The sequence below is a fragment of the Pogona vitticeps genome, chromosome 5 (genome assembly GCF_051106095.1).
Source record: "Pogona vitticeps strain Pit_001003342236 chromosome 5, PviZW2.1, whole genome shotgun sequence".
NCBI lineage: Eukaryota > Metazoa > Chordata > Lepidosauria > Squamata > Agamidae > Pogona > Pogona vitticeps.
In genome coordinates this window covers 183,938,009-183,956,419 of record NC_135787.1, presented here as the reverse complement: position 1 = coordinate 183,956,419, position 18,411 = coordinate 183,938,009, and the positions used below count along the sequence as shown (strand labels likewise).

The 18,411-nt window shown below is 39.1% G+C and overlaps 1 protein-coding gene across 24 annotated transcripts in view; it reads right to left on the bottom strand.

Annotated features, from left to right (window-relative positions):
- Positions 1 to 18,411, bottom strand: part of PLEKHA5 (pleckstrin homology domain containing A5) — a 217,215-nt gene that overhangs the window by 102,530 nt on the left and 96,274 nt on the right. For 4 of the 24 annotated variants that reach the window (XM_020804216.3, XM_078376412.1, XM_078376411.1 and 1 more), the window contains exon 1: positions 6,562 to 7,248. The exons of the other annotated variants lie outside the window; for them this stretch is intronic. The gene's annotated coding sequence lies outside the window, so the exon portion shown is untranslated. Of the gene's footprint in view, positions 1 to 6,561; positions 7,249 to 18,411 lie in introns of those variants that run through there. 24 annotated transcript variants of the gene reach the window in all.

Here is an 18,411-nt window from a genome sequence, read left to right as displayed (position 1 = left end):
AACAGGGATACTTTCCAATGTATTTTCCAAAACTGGAACCACACATTATGGAAATTCATTACTCTGCAAGAATATAAACACATATGGTAAAATAGGAATGCAAAGGTTGTGCTTTTAAACTACAGTAAAACCTAAGTCTGAGTATTTGCAGTATAGGGTGACTAACTTAGAAAATAGAAGTGGGGAAATCCAAAATAAATATTAAAAGGTTAAGAGGATCCTGTGATTTAAATTATTACTGTTTAAACCAACAATTTTAAATCACAAAATAAAAAAAGATGGTTAGAATAAAGCAATTTTATAGAATAATCAGCTATCCAGTTGTTTGATCCTTATGATTTGGAGGATTCAATCAGCTCTGGAATGCTATGGTTCTTCTTTGTTTCCAGACTATTTTAATCATAATTTGTCATGCAACTGTCTTTAGGATTAAGCCTTGATTTGCAAGTTCAGTTCAAACTGTGGTTTCAAACTTATAACTGAGAGTCTAGTCAAACTGTGTTGTAATAACAAACTGTATCTTGGGTAACCAAGCAATGGAGAAAGGCACATATGCAAGAGAATGTTCCCAACATTAGAAATCATACTCTAACATTTAATAACGTAATTAGCATACTTTGAGTAGACCTGCAGAATGACACATTGGTTCACCTTAATTAACTGAAATGTCATTGATTACAATGTCTCTGCTCCAAATATGACTACGCTTGGATCAGTAGAGGCTGATGACTCTTGAGTTGGGATTTATGAATCCACTGTGAGTATTACAGAAGCTATCCAAGGTAATAGACCTATTTTGGAGGCAGAGTTCAGCACTCAACTAGCCCTTGGAAAATTCAGACAAAACCCATAGTAGATTGACTACCCCAACTAAACCAGAGTTATCACTCTACACTGGTCTTAAGCCAACCCGTCATTTAGAATCAAAACGAACTGAGCCATTAAATAGATAATCATAGATTCAGCTGTTGGGGCAGAAAATCTGTGGCTCTCCAGATGTTACTTGACATCAATTCTTGTTAGCTTAAGCCAGCAGAGGCCATAGTCTGGGATGACAAGAGCTGTGGGCTGACAACAGCTGAAGGATCACATACATAACACATTCCATGTAAATTTCAGTATCTTTATGTTAAATCTAGATTTTCTTTTTAGCCAGTCTTCTTGGAAATACCTAATCAAATTCAAAACATAAAAATAAAATCTGAGTTAAGAAAACTGATTTTTAACTGAAAGCCATTATTTATAACAGAATGATTCTAACAAAAGAACTATCATATCGTGAATGGAAAATATTTTTTTTCTAACAAAACCTGTTTATTTCAACTGCCCATCTCTGAAAGCACGTCAGCTGAGTTGTATGGAGGAACAAATCAATTCACAGGCCATTTCAAAGCTGCAGAAGTGTTTATGTAATTATTATTATTTAGCAGAGCTATATTCATTTAAATGTAGCTTTTACTGGGACTATTTTAGAAATCTCTTCTTCGCCCAATTTTACCTCATTATCTGAACTTTTAGAAAAATACAGTTTTTAGAGTTAAATATTTCCCAATTTATCAATATACAAAGCTGATTTATTTTAAACTGAAGCTAAGTATGAACTGTGAAAGTATTTTGAGCCAGTATGGCTCACATTAAATAGCAGATGATGTGCACTAACTTGTGTACATATCTGATTTTGCATGATACTTATCTATTTATTTAATTTACACCATATGTTCCTGCCCCCATGGGAACTTTTGCCGTCATGGGAAGACTGCAAAAGGTGAAAACGCCAAACTTCCAGCCTTGATCACAGGAAACTTACTGATATGTTTCTCATGTACACTTTCAGATCAAGACAAGCTTCACAAGCAAATGCTTGCAGAATATCAATTATGCATCTACCACCAATGTCCACACTTGCGTAACACCTGTAAGGGAGACATACTCCAATGGTACACCTTAAGATCTTTATGCTGCTTGATCCAATCACAGAATGTAAGCAACCACTGAAGTGTCTTTTACCATGCATATGTATGAAATTAACAGGAAATAAAGATGGCAACATCTGTTAATAAGAATCTCTAAAGAAAGATTCTTGGCCAAGAATAGCCATAAAACATTTTGAGCCTGGAGTTTCCTCAGTACTCTAGGCTTTTCTATCCTTATCATAACACCCATTACATGTATGATATGATAAAAGCTGGTCCAAAATGAAATGCTACCTTATTCTCTGCTGAAATGTCTTCTTTCACTGAATATGAAGAACGGTAATTTGCATGTAATGTTACAAATTAACTACATTGTGCCATATGTTGCATTACTCATATCTCCTTTGCCACGTATACGATTACTCCCACAGAAAATCTGAAGCAGCTTCTTCAGAAAAGGTGAGTATGCTTCATTTCAGTTCTTCTACAATTATAGATTATTTTTTCCTTTGAGTCGATGACAGAAATATGTCTTTGTGGAACATTCAATGCTCACCACTTTTCACTTTCTTCTCTAGCAGCAGCAGTAAGTCCTGGCTCACAGGTTTTTCATGAAGTAACCACAGGACTGTATTCAGATCACCATTGTCATCTTAGAACTGAAGAGCTGGAAGGGACCCTGTGGGTCATCAAGTCCAGCTGCTGTCAAGGAAGCTGGGGGGAATTGAATTCCCAGCCACATAAACCACTGAACTAAAATACTGCAAGGGAGCTTACAGTGACTAATCCTGGATCTCAATGCGATTTCACTAGTGCTGTCAGTACAGTACTTCAAAGGAATCTGTTTAAGGTTCCCTATTTCTTTGGGCACATTATTTCTAGTTTGCAAAGGCCTACTTTAGCCTTCCATTAACATACTGTTTGCAATTATCTACTGCCATATGTTGTCCTAGGCAAAGTATGTTTGTTGATTTGAAAGAGTATGACTTGCCCTTCCTACAGCAGCTGTTTTTGTCAGCAATTATTGTATTAAAACCGCCCCACTGTGACTCATGGTTCACAATGAACACCAAGATCAGTACAAAGGATAGTCAACTATTGAACTTGGCAAAAATCTGCATGTTCAGTGAAGAACACTTAGCTAAACTGTATTAATGCTGAATACATTTTTCTACGTCACCACACCTTCAAGGCTATTAAAAATTCAGACTAAATTGTACTATCTCTCTCTCCAGATTTATATTTAATGTTCTAGGGGACTTTGCTGTCCCTAGGCATAAGTCAGTGAAACAACCAGGTCTTCGAAATAAGGAAGCATACAATCCCTGCTTAGCTCTAATTAGATAAATCACAGGCAGAAAATAGGGATTCAAGTTAAAACTCATACAATTCATAGAATTCATTTCCCTTTTTAGGACACCGTGACCCTGCAAACTAAACTCTGAATCACAACCTGTCATCCTACTTGCTGCAAGTGCAATGGCAGCATAAGTCTTAGCCTTTGGAATTAAGAAGTAGATTAGGGAGTGCCAACACTTCTGTCTGTGATGAGCCATCTACAGCACAGGTGTTTCAACATCACCTACATTATTCGCAGTACTGCAGTATCATCTTTAAGTGTTGGCTGATGGGCTCCACCATCACTGCTCTGCTGGAGGGAGACAAAGAGCTACCTGAATGTCTGAGAAGGCCAAAGTTATTGGCTAGCAGGAGGGGAAAGGGCCAGTCCATGATTTCGTTCCAAGGTCAGAGAGCTGACTTGCCAAACAAAAATGATTCAAGTCTATGAGTTATCTGTACCAGGACAGTGGTCAAGGACAGCTTCACTGATCTGAAAGAGCCAAAAACTGATGGAAAGAATACAGAATGTTTCGTTCTCCCAAATGGGATTAATTTAGGCATGTTTCCGCAAGCAGATGGTGCCCTTCTCCTTTTCTTGGAAATGTAAGAAATATAAGAAAGCTATGGACAGAAACTGTGATGCAGTGAATACTGCTTGAATTCAAACACGTAGACCAGGGTTCATGTCCCAGGTCAGCTCATAGGTATTAATGGGCAGCTGGCAGGTTGATGTTGGTGTTAGCGCTGTCAAGTCAAAACTGACTTATAACGACCCTTACAGGGCTTTCAACGTAAGTGTTATATTTAAGCAGAGGTTTTACCAGTTCCATGTCCCTAGTGACCTTCTTGGCTGAGTGGGGATTCAAACCCAGGCTTCCTGAGTCCTAGTACATCACTCTATCCACTACATCATACTGGGTATCCTCGCAGCCTGATGTACCTCACAATTCCATGATCACTGTGAGGAAAATGAGGTAGGGTAGCTGTTCATACTTAACCTTTAATTCAGTTGCAGATATGAATATGATGAACAAATTTAATGTCATCAATGTACCTGGTGCCAAAAGCGATCAACATATCCCTGCCCAATGAAGAGCCTGCATCTTAACATTTAGACCTGTGAGGAAACAGGCTGAAGTCAGAAAAGTAACAGGAGATGAATATTGTATATGAAAGGTCAAACTTAGATCAACATGCAGGACATACTCCATGGGCATTGAACAACTATCATATTGCTGGTGGAAGCTGTGTGATGTAGTACGAGAGGTTACAACATATGGGTGGACAGTAAATGGGGAATTCCCCTTATATAAAATTTAGTGTTTATTATTCACAAGACGAGAACAATCTGAAGCCTGGTTAATACACATTTCAGCCACTGACACTACTTCTAACCCTTGCTTACCAAACTTTGTAGTTCCTAAGTTGCAACTGAATTCCATGTATCCCTAGAGAAATATTTTAATGTTTATCCATAACAACTAGGCATTACAGAAACCAAAGACTCCTAAAGAAATCTATGTTAAAGGGTTTATGGGACTCTGCTAAAATAATCTGTGTAGGACATGTATCAGGCGCAACACAAAGCAAGAACATTTCAACACATTCTAAAATGTTTAAGAAGCACTCTTCACAACTCTAGGTGTTATTTGTGAACATATTAACTGAAATCTCTCTCACATACTGTATATGCATACACACGGACGCATGCACATAGGCATACGATTTTCTCCCTCTGTTTCACATCTTGCAATGTTAAATTCTGAGTATGCAGCACAAAAAAATCAATTGTATTGTACAAAATAACGTCTCAGTTCTAACACTGAGAGCAAAGAACACTTCAGTACAAAATAACAGACTGAACTGGTCCTTTTAAATTCCAGCCACAGCTTTTCCACCACCAGAAATAGATACCTATCATTTCCTCAGATTAGAGGCTTTACACCACAGAAATTCTGGGTTAGATGGTTTTAGCATTATGTTTATCTATGAAATCCTGATATTTGTATTATATAATAAATTCAAAGTTTACATTCCAAGGGATATTTTATATATTCATAAACAACTATACTACTTCTCTCCCTCCCAAGTGTTTTCAATGACGATTTGCTCTAGAACTTATAACCGTCTCTCCCACAAATATTTTCTCTTTAGTTAAAAATACAAGATTGAGTGAAATGGGAAGAGCAGTTTATACAATGGAACAGGAATCTATACGTGTAACTTGGATATTTAGCATTTACCACTCTAAGGCATTATTTATTTTCTCATAGCACTTAAACAGAAGTACATTTTAAATTTCTATATACAAAATTACTTTTTCACAATGACTTCCAACAAGCTGTTTTTAAAACAAACAAACAAAACAAACAAAAACTGTAATTCATCATGAAACATTGCTCTGCAATTCAGTCAGATGAAAGACGGGTCACAAGAACTGCATATCAAAATACCGAACATGAAAATTTTAGGAAGAGATTCTAACCATCTCGACATTCTTTTAAATGTGAGGGTGGGGTTGCAGGAGAAAATAAGTATTGCCGAAGGAACAGATTTAAACAAGCATCTGTTGTGGGTGACATAGTTACAGCCAAGCTTCTGTTTGATGTACGCTGATTAAAGATCTTCCAAAGAGTCTTAACTTGGCTCCTCAAATTGTACAACCATACTGATTCTGCACCTTTAGAAAGAACAAACCAGTTTTCTTACCTCCTTTGAATAGTCTATGAACATACTCTACTTTTAAAGATAACAATCACAGAATCTATCACTTACTGCAAAATCATCATTATGCACAGTGTTATATCATCACTAGTTATTTATTCATTGGGGTTTCTTTCATTTCCATTTAGCTCCTGTAATGCTGAACAGTAACTAGAATTCTATAATCTACAAAAAATGTTAGAAATCCTCATTAATATCAGTGTTTTATTCTCTTTATTTTATCCATCTACCAACCATGGTAAAGTACTATTCTAAACTTGCTTCCCCCTCTCCAAGCCATTTAAATTTTATCTTATTTTTACATGCAGCATGGAAATCATTTTATCTTGTGATTCATTTTTTAAAGCACACAGCAATCAGTTTGCACTAACAGCTTTTCAGCTTCATACAATGAGTAGAGACTGGAATGCCTGAACACAGCTGATGAACAAGCAAAATACCATAGGACTTTCCCCCACATTTAATGTGGAGGGTAAGCCATTCTGTAAGTGTTCATATTTAAAAGATGGGTTGGTTTGTCCAAGAAAATAAAAAGAATTCTCTTATGGTTCACATGCATGCATGCACATACATACACACTTACCAGCCTTCAGAGAAAGCCTGGATGAAACAACACTTGGAAAGATAAGGAGACACAACCTTTTTCTCTTGTAGCTACTCCCCAATGAGCTGTGCTGAGCCTTGGCACTAAAAAAAAGCATCCTCCTGCCTGTGTGAGTTGCTAGCTTGACTGGAAAACCGATACTGGAGTGATGTCACGCTGCTTCTGAAACATTACTGAAGCTCAGAATCGTCAGCACTGTTCTCTCAAGTGAAACACTGTTGTGCAACAAAAATATTATGAACATGAAAACATACAGTAATTATTTGCACACCCCTCATTTCCTCTTCCCAACATTAAAACCTTGAAATCTACTCAGCAAACATGGGCTTCTCTGAAACATCTAAAGAGCAGGGCTGTGTTTTAATGTATTCTTTTATATTTGAGTTTTAGGTTGCTAAGTGAGTTAGAGAAAATGTCAGTTTGGTACCCAGGAGCCCAAGCAAGATTGCTGTAATGTAGGTTTTGGATTCAGCCTGTTGTGAAGGTGACATTCCTAACTGTTTTGAGTACAATGAAGTATTGATTACTGAACTCCTAATATTCCCCTCTTCACAGAAAGCTAACTGAGCACTTGATGATTATTAAGACAAAAGACTGGTATTTTTGTTCAAAATTCATCACAACAACACACACAGTCACTACTTAGTATTAGATTGGATTGTACTCAATATATTTAACAGGTAAATCCTTCAAAAATATTTTTACAGAAGAATCTTAAATCTAAGGTTGACTAAGTTTTTAAAGGACTGAAAGGGTGAGCATTTCACCCCCATGAAGACAGGCATTATATGTTTATCAGGTAAGATTAACTAAACAGTGTTTGTGCCAGGTTCTTATTGATAAAGAAGATTCTACTTTTTTTCCACAGCTACTGGCAGCCCACCAAGTCTCTGAAAACAGATTGTGCATTGTGTGCATGTGTTTTAGAAGAAAAATACATTCTTAACAAAATGTTCCAACGTTTGCAAGCCTATTTTGTTACTTTCAAGGAAGGGCAGAAATACTCTAGAAAAGCCTTCCTAGCAGAAATTGCCTGTAAAGAAAGGAACAATAGCAGTGTTCTCTCTCTTGCTCTCTCTCATAATCATGTACAAGTGGAAAGACATAATTAGGATTAGAAGTAACATTCAGCAGCCACTTCATCTCTTCCTCACCAATGAGTCCTACAGTTTCCAAATCACAGCTTCTCAACCAGGTTTCCATTATCCATCCTTCCTCAATTTATTTTTTTCTTCCCACCCTAGCTTCCAACTTGGGGCGTACACAGGAATAATTCCACCTGACTCCATGTTTTCAATGAACTCAAAAAACTGGATCCTGCTTTATTTCTTTTATTTATTTAAAACCCTGCCTTTCTCCTTAAAAAGGACCCAAGGTGCCTTACATCATTAAAATGCAGTATCTAAAGCTAATAACCAGTAAGTACATAAATACAAAAAAAGGATCAGGCAAATACCACAAGGAGAAATAGAGTAAGGTGTCATCTGCATACTGGTGACACCAAACCCCCAAACTCCAAACAATCTCTCCGAATGGTTTCATGTAGATGTTAAATAATATAGGGGACAAAACAGAATCCGAAGGGACTCTGCAGGCCAACGACCAGGCTGTTAAACAGAAATCCCCCAGCACCACCTTCTGAGCTCTCTCCTCCAGGAAGGACCAAAGCCACCATAAAATAGTGCCTCCAAGCCCCATCCCAGAGAGATAGGCCAAAAGGATACCAGGGTCAAGGATATGGAAAGCTATGAGAACTTGTACACATTCCCCCGTCCAGTACCTGGCGTAGTCCATCCACTAAGGAGGCCAAAGTAATCTCCATCCCATAACCAGGATTCATCTGAAATGAACCTAGATAATTTATCTCATCCAAAAACTCCTGGAGCTGAGAAACCATGACCTGCTCTAGCACCTTGCCCCAAAATGGAATATTAGAGACCAACGTAACCTCTAATTTTTCAGCCCTGCTGGGCAGAGCTCTGCCTCTCTCTCACACGACTTCACACCTCCCCCCCCCCGGTTCTGTTCCGAACGGAACCAAAGGGGCTGAAAACTATTGCTGTGTGGAGGAGGAAAGCTGTGCAGATGGAGGCAAAGCTGCACATGTCTTTATTAGAGACTGTTGTTGTTTAGTCTTTCACTGCCTCCCAGAGTTGGGTCAAATTCATGTTGGTCGCTTCGATGACACTGTCCATCCATTTTGTCCTCTGTCGTCCCCTTCTCCTCTTGCCTTCACTCTTTCCCAACATCAGGGTCTTTTCCAGGGAGTCTTCTCTTCTCATGAGGTGGCCAAATATTGGAGCCTCAGCTTCAGGATCTGTCCTTCCAGTGAGCACTCAGGGTTGTTAGAGACTGGTCGGTAATAATTCAGTATTGTGGGATCCAAGGAAAGCTTTTTCAACCGTGGTTTTACTATTGCCTCCTTTAAACATAGTGGAATCCTGCCCTGTTGCAAGGAGGCATTCACCACTCCTCTTGCCCACTTGACCAGTCCGTTTCTGGCGGTTTTTATAAACCAGGCAGGACAAGGGTCCAGCAGATATGTGGTAGCCTTCATCTCTCTAAAGCTCCTGTACACATCATCAGGCTCCAGGAACTGAAATTTATCCATTAACACAATACAAGCAGGAGCTATAGTTACATTTACAGGACCTGTATCAACTACAGCATCCAAGTCAGAGTAGCTTAGAGCAATTTTGCCTGCAAAGTGTTGTGCAAATTCTTCACAGCAAGCTACAGTGTGTTTGGCATTCTCTTCCGTCAGGCCATGATGTCATAGGCCCTTGACTACTTAAAGAGCTCTATTGGACAACTCTATGCAGATGCAAAGTATGGGCTTTAGTTAAGTGCTACCGGGCTAAGAGAAGCAGAGTAACCTCTCTACCTCCTCATGTGTTACACAGAAGGTTGAAGGATCCTGCTGAAAGGGATAACTTTGGGGAAGATGGAAAGTGAGGGACATCACTGGAAGTTAGACAGAGCCAACTTCTAAGAGGTTAGGAAATTTGCTTTCATCAGCCTAGCCAAACACACCCCAAACTGGATTCAACCTAATGGAGCTTCCACTCACTTAAGAACTGTGCTGGATCAGGTGAAAGGCCCATCTAGTCTAGCACAATGTTCACACTAAGGGCAAACAGATATCTACTGGAAGCCTACATATGAATGAATGCATCAGAACTTTCAGATATGAACACCTAGTATAAACATGTACATAGTGCTGTATACACCATGGTTGCTTGCAAGATATTAAAGGCCATATACAGTATAGCCATCATGATTAGTAGCTCTTAACAGCACCCTTCTCTATTGATCTGTCCAATCTCTTAAGCCAGTGTATAACACCACCTCTTGTGGTCAAAATGCTGGACTATGTCTCAGGAGACATTAGTACAAACCCACCCTGAAACTCAGCTAGTGACTTTCAGCCAGCTACACACACTCAGGTGACCTACCTAACAGAGTTGTTGAGAGGATGAAGTGAAGAAAATCATGGAAGTCATGTTGTTATGATAGTGTTACTTGTTCGTTTCAAGGCATAATTCAAACTTACCACCTATAACATTCCATGGAACTGGGTTATCAGAAGAACCATATTCTCCCACACAGACTTGGCTCTTACATCTTTCAGAGAATGCTTTTTTCTTGATTTTGACACCTTCTCCCTTTTGTCTACATTTGATGGAGGATATAAGAGATGGTGTTCTCAATACTTGCTCCCAAACTGTGGACGGCCCTTCCAAGGAAGGATACAATGGCTCCCTTTTGGTTGTTCATTTACTTACAAACAAACATATTTTTATTCAGATGAATTTTTGGCAACTGACTTGCTGCTACACAAGGGGTATCTAATGAGGAGTGTGATGTGCTTCTGTACTTTTAAATTGAATTTTAAATTGTTTTAAACTCCATTATATTTCATTGTTGAAATTTAAATACCTTTTAACATTGCACCTTTATGTGTTTTATTTGTACCTGGCTTTTTAATCTTTTTGTCAGATATGCTAAACACATAACGCTTCAGTCCCAGTTTGGGAGAAAGGGAGTGTATAAATTAAGTAAATAAATCAAACAAGCTCCCCAGATTCTGCAGCTTATTTCCTTTCCATAGAAGGAAACCTTCACTCTTTTTAAAGTTTTGCCTAGCTGCTTTTTCTCAACACCTAGTTCATTTAAAACTGTGTGAACACTATCTTTTATTATATTGATGCAAGATGACAGGCTTGTTTTATATGCAGGTAAAATTAAGCAACTACAATGTTTTCCCAGGAAACAAACAAGCAAAGAGCTTGGGTTGTCTGGGATAAGATGTATAAAATGGTTTCAGGTCTTGATAGCCACTCACAGCCCCTCAAGTTTCAGTGTTTTCCACCCTCTCCTTTCATCAGGGCATATTCTCATAACTCTTGATCCAAGTATAAATATGAAATGTGCTCCCCCCTCCAAATAAGCATTCATCAAAATTAATTTTCTTAAGCAATTATTCACTACAAGCATTGATGCCACCTCAGCAATATCTTGAGAAGCTGCACACTGTCATACTATAATATTATTCTTTTAAAGAGAGAGCAAGATGAACCTTTCACCAAAAATATTTAGTAACCTATGCTCCCCCTTGTGGGGAAAATAATTTTTTAATATGCACCATCTATTTAGCCAGTTTTCAAAAAATAATACAAACCAATTAGAATAGTTTGCTGTTCTCTGTGATCAGAGGTCAAACGGAGAACACATTCTGCTCCATGTAAAAGCAAATAGGATTTGATGTCCGCTTTGGGTCCCTTGTTGGGAGATGATGATGATTAATAATTATAATAATGATAATGATGATGATAACAATAACAACAACAATATTCTCCCTGCCACTAATTGGTGCACTAAAACTAAACCGACCTATTCACATATATGGGAGGGTTATTCTACCTACAGTTATTTACAGGCTATCTACAGGCTAGAGTAAGTCTGACCAAAATGGAATATCCCAAAGATTTCTGCAGACACTTCAGAAAACATAATATCTTCAGAATTAAACTGAAGCATTTTGTGGTACATGTAAACTAAGCTGTTTACCACACAGTATTGTGCATTCGATTTGGACAAATGCCAAATTCCAAATGAACTGACTTGATTTGCATGAGATGCTCCTCAAAAATTCACTATGGAAGGCACTGTTCCCCTTGTTCTCTTGCAGAAACATGAATTCAATTTCCTCCTAGGTCTAGTAGTGACCCTGTCCTTCCTCTCTTCCTATGCCACTCCCCCCTCATCCAAGTTCTAGAATCATCAGACATTACAATTTTAAGCTACGGACAAAAACCAGCAAAAACGTAGGTACTAAGTATTGCAAATGCAGGTACCAGCTCTGAAGAGAAGCATCTTTGTCAACAGACAACTCAATGAGAGAGTGAAAGGTGGATGAACATTGATTTGACATCCTCAACCATACACTGCAAAAAGCTACCCTAATGGAGAAGGATGACAGTCAGCTTTGAGTTCTGTGGTGGCTGTTTTGCTTACATTTCAGGAACACAGATTCAAGCAAAAGCGTGGGTGGGTAAGTACATCTTCATTTGGCACCAAAAGCTAATAAGGCTTGGTGCCAACTTTCTACTTTCAAAATAGGCTAATATTAAAGTGACTGCTTAACCATTTTGCATGGATATGAAGCTACATTGGCCAGTAAAGTCTTCAAAAATGTTATAGAAAGAGTATAGCTAATCTAAGTTTATGTTGCAATATCCCAGTTAGACAAAATGGTGAACAAATGAGATGTACTCCTAACTAAGCCGTTTATTCTTAGTGGTAGATGGTAAAATTCATTAACCATACTATTACTGGTGCCTCTTACTCCTCCTTGTAAGGAACAAAGCAGCCTCCATTCACCCTGAAGCTCATAGAGCTTCTGTCTACAGGAAAGAAAGCATATATTCAGGGAGTGGACTTGCGCACACTACCTCATGGCCATGTAGCTATACAGCTTTGTATTACTATTAGTCTTGAAATGTGGTGTTACAGTTAAAACACTGAGCAGGGAACTTGGGAGATCCAGGTTCAGGTCCCCAATGAGCCATCAATTTGTGTCACACAGTTATTGTAAGAATGTCTGAAAACTTTTTTTTTGGCTTTGTTTTATTTTTGCTGTAAAGTGTTTAAACTGTATCAGATACTTTTGGCATTATTTTATTGATTGTAGCCTGCTGTGAGATTTGTTCACACAGGTTGGATTAGAAATAAGTAAGCAAGCAGACAAACATTGAGTGCATTTCACAGTAAGAGGTAATGTAGAAGTATACAGTAACACAGTGAAATGGGGTAAACACCAAGGTAACATAATGGGAGTACCACAAGCCCTTTATCTGCAGTTATATAGGCTAGTTACATAGGCTCCACTGGGAACCTAGGCTCACATGCAAGTGTTTGCCTTTCTTCCTCTCCTGGGGGAGATGGAAATCTTGCACTCCCACCAGAGGATTCATATTGGAGGCTGTGCCACTCCACCACCATGGAAGTTCAGCACCAGACCAGGACTAATGGATGAACTTTCCAACCACTGGATGGAGGCCTGGCGCACAGGCATACAGAACTCCTGCAAAAAGGAATAGCAGTGAATACTGCCACAAATCCTCAAATAAAATGTGGCCTCAGAAGGATAAGGCATTGTTATAAACTGAAAGCGCCAAACCGTTTGCTTACAAATATTGATCCCATGCTCTTAGCACCTCTTCTGTCATTACCCTGAGTCAAGATTCTGAAGCAGCTCATTCTGTACTTTCACACTTAATTGTATCTTACTTTGCTAAGAATTTTAGTATCCAACGATTCATGGAGCTCACACCCAATGGGGTGGAGTTTGACTCATACCTGTGTTCCCAGAGTATGTGATAAGCATGTTGCACTCTCTGAAAAATAGCATCCTTCTATTTATATGAAAGCACAGTATGGTAGTAAAACTTTGTCACTTCCATGCAAAGTAGTAATTCACATGCACTTAACTGCTAATTTGGCAGAATCAAGTAATCACCCATTTGGAAAAGCAGTGAAGAAGGACACTGCTAATGGTGATGGAGATGCAACCTAAGTCTGTAATAACATTCTAATTTTCTGAGATGATTAATTGAGAGAACATTTTTCTTCAGACCTCAGCACGCAATATTAGCACTGGTTTTTTTTTACTTTCAACATTGACAATAGGGGCCTGAGATCCTTCCAGTCAAATTTTTAAAAAAAGAAAAGAAAGGAAAAACCAGGTTGATGGCAAAAGGATTAAGATTCTGTTGCTAGCAGTTACTACTTGATCCTTCTCATAGGTATGTATGCTATAAATCTAAATAGGCCAAGATCCTACTGAGTTTTTATGTTGTCATAAAGCAACTGGTACACATCTCACAAATGGTGAAGAAACTCCACCACCATGGAATTTCAACTACAAGTGGTGCAGAATGCAGCAGCCAGACTTTTTAGTGGGGTGAAGAAACATCAACATATTACTCCCACTCTGGCCGCATTGCATTGGCTGCCCATTTGATTCCGCATTGATTTCAAAGTCTTAATGATCACATACAAAGCCCTAAACAGTTTAGGACCTCAATACTTGGCGGAACGCCTCCTCCCACCTAGATCTACTCGTATCACCTGATCTAGCCAGGAGGGTTGACTGAGGAGCCTAATGCCGAGGGAGGCCCGGAAAGAATAAACAAGACACCGGGCCTTCTCGGCAGTGGCTTCCAGGCTTTGGAACATGCTCCCCCCCCCCGAAATTCGTCTGGCCCCCTCGCTGGGCATTTTCAAAAACCAACTCAAGACCTGGTTATATAGATAGGCCTTCCCTCCAGACTCTACATAATTCTCTCTCTTTCTTTATCTATTCTGTTTTATGTTAATGTAAGAAACCGTTACTTTATATTAATTGTTTTTTTTTACGTGTTTGTGAGCCGCCCAGAGTAGACTATGTCTAAATGGGCGGCACATAAGCTCAAACAAACAAACAAACAAACAAACAAACAAACAAACAAATAAAGTAAATTGCAGCTAGTGAAGTTTGGGTTGGCATTTGCCACGTTACATGACAGTGTCCAAGAGGAAACATTTAACTTAATCTGTGGCAATTTGCTACTTGCCACTGGGATTTACCTCAACTGCCCTATGCCAATGGATCTAACTACAGTGGAGCCTCGCTTGATGATTACCCCACTTGACGACGAATCCGCTTTGCGATCGCAAAACTATGTTTTAATGGGCTTTTTTCGCTTCCCGGCGATCGGTTCCCTGCTTCAGGAACTGATTCTTCGCATTACAGCGATCAAAACAGCTGATCATTGGGTTTTCAAAATGGCCGCCGGCTGCTCAAAATGGCTCTCTGCTGTTTTTAGGAGGCATTTTTTGCTGCACCTGGCACCCGAAAATGGCCACCCTATGGAGGATTTTTGCTGGATGAGCAGCTATTTTGCCCATTGGAACGCATTGCACGGTTTTCAATGCATTTCAATGGGCTTTTTAAATTTCGTCAAGCACGGCACCACTGTAACAAGATTTGGGCCATGGTATTATATTATGGCTTCTGGTACGAATGTTAACCTAGTAAATGCTCAACAGATTTGCTTTTACATTAGAATTTCAGCCTGTCAACAAACTAATTAAAATAATCCATTTTGAAGTTGTTAACTTGGCTGACCCAGCCTTTGTGGTAAAGGGAGTCCCAGCTCCAATTTGTTGATTGTCGTTTTTGCTGACAGCATGTGCTTCTGTACAATCAGAGGATAAAACATCCACCAAACAGCAGGGAGCAGGAAATGAACCCAATAATAAACACATTTGAAAAAATAATGCATTCCAAAAATATACTAGCTTATAACATGGAAATCTGTTGCACCAAAGAGGCATAAAATTTGTCAACCATTATGTCAAATAGAAGGCCCAAGTCTGTTCTCATAGATCAATTTTTTAAACTATTGCTGTGAGTTAAAAGCTCCACAACTGTTGGATACTAAGATTTTTAGCAGAGCAAAACACAATTAGTGAGAAAGTACAGAGTGGGCTGCTTCAGAATCTTCAAGCTAACGACAGAAGAAGTGTTAAGAGCATGGGATCAGTATTTGTGACCAGTTTGGTGTTTTCAGTATAATGATAATTGTATCCTGCAAGGGCCATTTTTTAACCAAAGGATTTGTGAAGGTCTGAAATTCATTGGTTTCCATGTGATTTGGCAGTATTCACACTCTCATTCGATTTTGCAGTGTTTTATAAGCCTGGGCTCCAGGCTTTCCTCCTATGTTAAAAGTTCATCCATTGGTCCTGGTGTGACAATGTAATATCATGAGGATTCTAATCTTGACAGGTCTAGAAGAAGAGGATACCACCTGTAGTAAACTACACAAAACGGTGACATCTCAGAGCTCCACTTCTACCACTGTTTGCAACCTGCTCGTGTGAATGCTACAGTTTGAGACAACCATTTGAATGCAGTCTGTAAATTAAAAGGCAAAAGCAAATGAAACGGTGCTGCTCACATACTGCCCTATTAACACTTAAAGCACCCTCAAAGTGGTTTACATTGTAATTATGCAGGCTACACACTGCCCCTCAGCACGCTAGGAACTCAGTTTACCAACCCTGGAAGAATGGAAGGCTAAGTGAACCTCGAGCCAGATACCTAGGATTGAAACCTGTTTGTGAACAGTTTTTGGATGCAGAACTGCAGTTTAACCACTGCACCACGGGGCTCCTATACAGTGGTGCCTCGACTTATAAACTTAATTGGTTCAGGAAGATGGTCATAAGTTGAAATGGTCCTAAGTCGAAGCACCATTTCCAATTGAAATGCACTGAAATGCAATTAATCTGTTCCAGCTCAAGGGAAAAAAATCACCAAAAAAAAAAAATTCACTGCGAGAAAAAAGAAAAGAAAAGCAACCAAGCATGCAAGACCCATCGGAAATGCACAGAAAACAAAAGGACCAGGTCGGAAATGCACAGAGAACAAAGGATGCAGTTCAGAAATAAACAGAAAACAAAGGGACCAGGTCCAAAATGCACAGAAAACAAAGGGACCAGGTCGGAAATGCAAAGAGAACAAAGGAAAAAGCAAGGGAAGCATGCAAGACCCATCAGAAATGAGGGGAAAAAAATCCCAAAAGCATCCAAACCCCCCAAGACCCATTGGAAATGGGGGGAACCAAAAAACAAACAAACCCCCAAGACCCATCACAGCACAGAAACATAACACCCCCAGCCCAAAACCATACTGCAAAAACACCCAGAACAGTTTTTAAAAAGCAGGAAACAGCACCTTACCTTACCAGGCAGCCTTCTCTGATTGCACACTCTCTAACTGCTGGGGTGAAAGAGCTACAAAGAAGCAGCCTCGTCTCCACCTACAGTTAGAAAGCTGAATTTCCTGCCTTTCCCCCCTGCCTTTTTCTGTTCGTAATTGGAAGCTCCGGTCGCAACTAGAAGCAAAATTTTGCGGCCGGAGCTGATCATAACTCAAAATGGTCATAAGTAGGGACATTCATAAGACGAGGCACCACTGTAATTAAAGTTACATTCATGTTAATGTAATTTGTGTGAATGCAGTGTGACGTTCATTCAAATTTGTCGTCTGCCCTATTTGACAGACATGAAAAGAGAAAGTCTTGTGATATTTTCAAGATAATTGTATCGTTTCATAATTTTTAATAGACTAAAGCAGATTTCATGAAGCACATGTCATGTTACCCTCAGTCAAGAGGCACGTGCTCCTAGTTATCTCTAAAAGCCAAGAGAGAACCATGCTTACAGCATCTAAGAAAATTAAGAGAACCATGTGCTCATTCTCTCTCTACAGTAAGCAAGAAACAATTTCTGTCTTGTGACATCAAACAATTCTGAAGCCGAAAAGGGGAGCTTGGAAGTGGTACTTTATTACCTTGTTTCCCTGAAAATAAGACCTAACCTGAAAATAGGCCCTAGTATGATTTTTCAGGATGCTCGTAATATAAGCCCTACCCCCAAAATAAGCCCCAGTCAAGTTAAACCCCGCCCTCCACCCTTGTGCAGCAACCAGAAGAAGATGACATGATTGTAAACTAAAACTTCTCCTGAAAATAAGCCCTAATGTGTTTTTTGGAGCAAAAATTAATATAAGACCCTGTCTTGTTTCTGGGGAAACACGAAACAAAAAACAAACATGTTTCCACACTCTGACAAAAACTACCACTAAAGTTTGGTATGTGACACTGCCCAACTGTCAATTCAACTTTTCTATCATCAAAAATATTCACAGAGTGTTAGTCTACACTAGTGGTTCCCAACATTTTCTGATTTGTGACCTTTTTACAATAGCTAAATAACCTGCCACCTCCCCACCAAGGCATTTTTGAAGGAGTAAAGTCATCCCATCTCTGCAAAGAAAGGATTTTTTTTATCTCCGCAAAGAGTCTGTTATTTATACATTTACACACAAGCTGACTTTAATATCCTGCTCCAAAAGGTCAGGGAAGAAATTATTTAACAAGGGCTACAATACATATAAGATGACCTGTGTCTCCCCCTAGAAAACACTTTTCAACCCTCTTGGGGGTTACAACTCCCAGGTTGGGAAACATTTGGGCTAAACTCTGAAATTCCACCGGCATAGCAAGAAAATATCACCAAACTATCTGGGCAAAATGTTTATTTTAATGTGAGATGTGACCCCTCAAAGAAAGCTCTAGAACTTTCTAAAGAACATGAGAAACCATTGAAAAGATATTCTATTCTCTCTCTGTCTCCTTCAAGTAACCACACAGCCAAACTGACTGAAAATTATACATTCAATATCAGATGTAGAATGAATATAGCAGCTGAAAGCAA